Source organism: Sander lucioperca, chromosome 12 (genome assembly GCF_008315115.2).
Source record: "Sander lucioperca isolate FBNREF2018 chromosome 12, SLUC_FBN_1.2, whole genome shotgun sequence".
NCBI classification, from domain to species: domain Eukaryota; kingdom Metazoa; phylum Chordata; class Actinopteri; order Perciformes; family Percidae; genus Sander; species Sander lucioperca.
In genome coordinates, this window is record NC_050184.1 from 21003735 (window position 1) to 21010233 (window position 6499).

Genomic DNA, 6499 nt, shown 5'->3' on the forward strand with positions numbered 1-6499 from the left:
GGACATAGTGCTCCGTAGTGGTGTATTCTACGTGATACGCAGGTATACGCAGTATACCCACTAGGAAAGCTCCAGGATTTCCATATACCCACTTAAAAATGCCCAATGGCACACAACATACTTTCCATTATAGTTTGGATATATTTTGAATTGTCATCTGTGTTTATCTTCTTCACATAGGCTAAATAAAGGTATTTCCACTGTACATTGGTGCATAAAAGTGTATCAGAATACAGGAAATTAAGTCTTTGACGCTCAAAATAACCCTGGGGGAGGACACCCAGACCCCCCCACTGTGATATGGCCCCCCCTCCCACAAAGGCAGATTCTGGCCCATATACAGTACAGTATACCCACTACAATGCATTAGACCACACCTACTGCTGCTCCGCCTTTCGCGTTTTCGCTATCACATGATAAACTCACAGCTGCTGCTAATGCTGCTAATGCTGCTAACGGGTATCGTAGATTTCTGGCCCCGGCAAGTTTGAAGAAGGAAACATGGAGGACCACACGTATTCAAAATCCTATTTTCAGGAACAGGAGTCTTCTTCTTCTTCGTCCAGAAATAGAAAAAGGAGATTGAAAAGAGCAAGAGACCGTCTTTTTGAAGCGTGAAGGCTACCGTAGCTGTAATACGGACTTTGAACTGCGTGGCGCGAGAGAGTTGATTGATATATGATCTCAACACTAGACGGGAGAAATTCCTACACATTGGACCTTTAACAAGGTCTCTAACCGATTTATTGTTGAGATGTACATGATTCCTTAAAAAACATCCAGAAACACGTGTGATGTGACATTGCAGGAGAATACGAATTTCCTTTACATAAATAATGCCATTTGCACCATAAATTTTTGCAGAAAAATTTACCAGAATGCAGGTTTGACGCTCAACATTTTATGACGGAGACCTCCCGCTTATGTGTGCCCTCCGCCCCCCAAACGTTGAAAGGAAACCTACGCCCTACTTGCATTATCGTAACATGAACATGTCTTTAAAGGGGAGCCTCGTGGGTACACATAGAAACCATTTCCATTCACATATCTTGGGCTCAAAGGTCAACAGCCCCTTTTGTAAAAATGTTTTTCCCTCGGCAGAATTTAGCCTGTTATTTTATTTCATATGGTCCCAATATCTTGCCTATCTTGGCTCCCTGTCCCTCCAAGAATGTATATGAAAATACTACTGTTGGGTTATTTCTGGTCTGCTGCTGCAGTATTAACCATCCAGACGGCTCAGGTCGTCGGGGACACGTCTGCTTTCTGTCCCTCAGAGTCCCTTGAGTTTGTACATACCGTACAAACTGAACGCTGCTGCCTGTGTTCAGTTAGCTCCACGTATCTGGAACAAACTCCCAGAAAACTGCAGCTCTTCTGCAACTCTGTTCTTTTAAATCAAGGCTGAAGACCTTTCTGTTTGATGCTTTTTCTGCGTGTCTGCGTCTGTTTGTACGTGTGTGCGTCTGTTTGTGTGCGTGTGTGTCTATGTGTGTTTGAGTGCGTCTGTTTGTACGTGTGTGCGTCTGTTTGTACGTGTGTGCGTCTGTTTGTACGTGTGTGCGTCTGTTTGTACGTGTGTGCGTCTGTTTGTGTGCGTGTCTGTGTGTTTGTATGTCTGTGCGTGTCTGTTTGTGTGCGTGTGTCTGTGTGCGCGTGTCTGTGCGTGTGTCTCTATGTGTGTCTGTGTCTATGCGTGTCTGTGTGTGTATGCGTGTCTGTCTGTGTGTGCGTGTCTGTCTGTGTGTGTCTGTCTGTATGTGTGTGTGTCTGTGCGTGTGTGTCTGTCTGTGTGTGTCTGTGTGTGTGCGTGTCTGTCTGTATGCGTGTCTGTCTGTCTGTATGCGTGTGCGTGTCTGTCTGTGTGTGTGTGTGTCTGTCTGTATGCGTGTCTGTCTGTGTGTGTGTGTCTGTCTGTATGCGTGTCTGTGTGTGTGTGTGTGTGTCTGTCTGTCTGTCTGTGTGTCAGATGTTTGTTGGGTGACCATACAGATGTTTTTTTGTGATTTTATTGTTATGTTTATTGTGAGAACAGACAATGCAAGAACAGTTTCTGTGTCAGCACACAAAGATTAATCTTATTTTTTTATGTGAAGCACTTTGAATTGCCTTGTTGCTGTACAGATAGAGCTGCCTCGCCTTTAGGGCTGCACAAGATATCGCTATCAACTGGCGCAACGAACACACACACGGCTAAAAGGCTGCGGGCCACATCGCGAAAGACACTCAGGAAACTTGAGTACACTTTAATATATAAAATATCGTTATTGTGATATTCAACAACGTTATTGCATAGTTTCCTCATATCGTGCAGCCCCACTTGCCTTGCCTTGCTTCACTCCAGCTTTAACACGGAGCCCGCTACAGCCTGTAAAAGACAGTGAAGTCAGCCTAAAGCCCGAGACATACCGAGCCAATAATCGGCCGTCTGACAGTCTGGCGAGGTCGGTGACTCGAGTCTGTTCGGTGTGTTCTGTGCCGTCGTCCGTCCAAGGGGCCGTCGGCCTTCATTTTGGCCGATTTGACATGTAGAATCGGCGGGGTGGGCACTGCCGGCAGTCGGACTCAAATGACCAATCTGATTGGTGGAGAGCTAACCCGTAAACGGGGAGCGGGATGAGCGTGACTAGAGTCTCTCAAAATCTGATGAAAATCTTTTAAACTGACCTTTGTTGATCTGAAGTGAAGACAGATTCAGAAACTGCACGGCCTATTTCTCTCTTAAAATGTTTTCAGAAACACGTTTCGGTGAACTATTTTAGTCCAATATGAGATCGTATTCTGAACGAGCCGCCATGACAGTCTGGCTGTGAATTTCCGGAGAAACCAGACCCACGTGACGCGTTCCGTCCAATCAGCTGCCGGTTTTCATTTTTGGGCAACAATACAGATTAGCGCCGCCTGCTGTTATGGAGACGTATTACGTCTCGTCTCTTCGGTGTTCTGAGGAACTTTTTGGACCAACTCGGGGAGACTGATCAGCCCGACTGGCTTTTCTGCCGAGGGTCGGCCGTCTGGTCAGTGTGTCTGCTTTTGAGAAAACTTTCGGGGCTGGAGCCCCAGAACCCCCCTGCCCCCCCCCACACCCCCACCGGTTTGTGTGTGAGAATCATTTAGACGACCACAGATCAGGGGACAACAAACGCTTTTAGTTAGAAAGAAAAATAAGAAAACAGTAAAAACTAGTTTTGTCTACAGTGACAGTGTATTGGAGTTTCCACTGAATTCCAACCAGAGTAAAAGCAGAATATTCATCCTCAATATTAGCAACTATGAAGTCACCACACACATCACTACTAAAGTCTAGAAACACAACATGGCTTGGCTGACATGGTGGCTCCTGGCAAGACGCACAATATTATAGGCACTAAACTCTGGAACATGCAATATGGTGGCTGGTTACTGTCGTTTGTGTGCCTGGGGGCGAGTCCTGCAGAGCGAGTCCGTTCACGGAGGGACGTTTGATTTCTGCAGCGTGAGAGACTGCATGCTGACAGGTGGACTGGGCGGCAGGAAGAGCGCCAAGTACGCAAAGGTGGCGAGACCGCTTCAGCCGCAAGTGGACTCAAACGACATCACCTGTGTGAGGTCACGATGATGCAACAAAGTGACCGGAGCATCCCGGGCTGAATCTCACTTCCCTTATTTGATATCTCCTCGCTCGAACTGGAAGTCGTTCTGGCAGCGAAACATTGGCGTCAGTGTTGCCAAAGGTCTCCGTTTGCGGCCGTTGAGACTGCAACACAACCCCGCAGATTCCGAACCAAAACGGGTCAGAAGTGTTTTCCAACGTCTCCGGTTTAGGGGCTTGGAAACGCCAGAGCAGGGGGAATGAGAAGGGGAAACATAGCAATGTAAATGTAGCCTAAGTTCTCTTCTTTGATATCTCCTCGCTAAAACCGGAAGTTGTTCTGTCCCTCCTTCGTGAAGGCCGCCTCAAAGCTCTTATTCCTGCCTGAGGATTGAGGATGGAGGAGGGATCTCTGAGGAGCTATGAGCGAGGATACAGAGAGCAGCCTTCCTGGAAGCCGTGCAACTGAAAGCCGTTGTTAACTCCGCCCACACAGCTAACGAATTCCTCAGTTCCTCTCTCCTCTGATGATTTCCTCACGTCTCTCCCGTGCTTCCTCGGTGGGACGGACTAAGACGCGAGGAAGGGAAGCAAGTGAAGGAAACATGGATGCAATATAAGGGAAGTGAGATTCAGCCAGGGTGAGAGGGCAACGACTTTAAAGAACGAGGCACATTTATTGGATCCAGGATGAAGACATTCAGTTATTGTAATTTTTTTTCTGTTTAAGGGGTGAAAAGCTCAATTTATTTCCCAACGTCATTGTTAAAGTTAAAGTGCAGGAGCCTTCGCCACAGAAAAAAAAAGTGAACACCAAGGTGCCAAACATTTTTACGTTTGTTGATAGGATTGGGCATCGAGAACCAGTTCCAACCTGGAATCCTTTCAAAGATTACGCATTGTTTCTTCATTGGAAACTTCTGAAAAATTTGGTTTCCATAGCGGTTGCCGTACTTCCAGGCGCTTGTTGTGTTGCAGCCATGGAGCACAGTAAGCGGTTACGTTGAAACAGCCAGGGAAAAACTGTAAACCACCTCTTGTCTGTGAAACAAACAGGTGACGCGGTTCAACTCCACCCCTCAAAGAATCGGAATCGAAATGAATAATTGTTAAAATCCAAACGATGCCCAACCCTAGTTATTGATGGCCAAATCAACCGAGAGACCATCGACATTCAGACAGCGGCCCATACGTTCAGATCTGAGAGCTCAGGAGACGTTCACAGAGACACATTCTGATCTCATGAAGTGGCGTATGTACGACACGGCAATTCATATGCGATTGTTGGCGTGTTATCAAGACGCGTACTTGCGTTTTAGCGTGTTTATCAATGGCGATTGGCCTCCATTGACTTACATTACCTTGTGATTGCGTGTGAATTGGCGCCGTAGCGAGTAGTATGAAAGGGCGAAATCTGCGTAGGGAGGTTGGTTGGGGGGGATGAGGGGAAACGCCAGAGCAGGGGGAATGAGAGGGGGAAACGCCAGAGCAGGGTGAATGAGAGGGGGAAACGCCAGAGCAGGGGGAATGAGAGGGGGAAACGTCAGACCAGGGGGGAATGAGAGGGGGAAATGTCAGACCAGGGGGGAACGAGAGGGGGAAATGTCAGACCAGGGGGGAATGAGAGGGGGAAACGTCAGACCAGGGGGGAATGAGAGGGGGAAACGTCAGACCAGGGGGGAATGAGAGGGGGAAATGTCAGACCAGGGGGGAACGAGAGGGGGAAATGTCAGACCAGGGGGAACGAGAGGGGGAAACGTCAGACCAGGGGGAACGAGAGGAGGAAATGCCAGAGCAGGGGGAATGAGAGGGGGAAACGTCAGACCAGGGGGGAATGAGAGGGGGAAACGTCAGACCAGGGGGGAATGAGAGGGGGAAATGTCAGACCAGGGGGGAATGAGAGGGGGAAATGCCAGAGCAGGGGGAATGAGAGGGGGAAATGCCAGAGCAGGGGGAATGAGAGGGGGAAATGCCAGAGCAGGGGGAATGAGAGGGGGAAACGCCAAAGCAGGGGGAATGAGAGGGGGGAACGCCAAAGCAGGGGGAATGAGAGGGGGAAACGTCAGAGCAGGGGGAACGAGAGGGGGAAATGCCAGAGCAGGGGGAATGAGAGGAGGAAACGTAGTAAAATATATTGTTTTTTTAAACCAAAACGTAGCGATGTAAATGTAGCCTGAGAAGAACTTCTCCTTCGTGCTCTCAGATGTGAACTCACAGACTCTAAGTTGGTTTTCTTGCTCACTGAATAGTTTTGTTGCGACTCCACATGAAGCTGAACCAGACCGCGCTCAGGGGTTTAACTTCTGCAGAACGTCTTCCCTCACGTCACCAACATGGCCGACAGTAAACCCCCCCCCCCACCCCCATCCCCACCCCCGCCCTCGAGCTCTGCGTACGTGCGGCTCCGGTTCGAGGCCTTCAGGGTCCCCGAGCGACATGCAGGCGGTTGATTGTACAAACTAGAGGAGTGCAAACTGTTCCAGACATTCAACACGAAGACACACAAAAAAATGAGTCCATTTCCCCACTCTTTCATGAAGACTACAAACTAAAAAATAAAGCTACGGTTTGGTTTGATATTAAAAACGCTTCCTTTGGAAACAAAAACAATACCAAAACAAACAGACTGGATGAAGACGAGTATGGAAGAACTCTAGACTCTGGCCTGGAAGAACAACTCGTCCCGACTGCGTCTGAAATACTTGAAAAACCGAATGAGGAGCGCTCGATGTTTTCTTATCAAACTACTGACTCTGCCCGTTTAAAGGACGTTTTTCCTCGCCGCTGTCGCACCAAATGCTTGCTGTTGTGGGAAATGTTGGGTCTCTGTAAATAGGGCTGCACAATATATCATTTTTTATCATCTGGCAATAAAAACACATCGCGGAAAGACAGAGATTTTTCATATCTTAAGGCCTTTTTATGGTT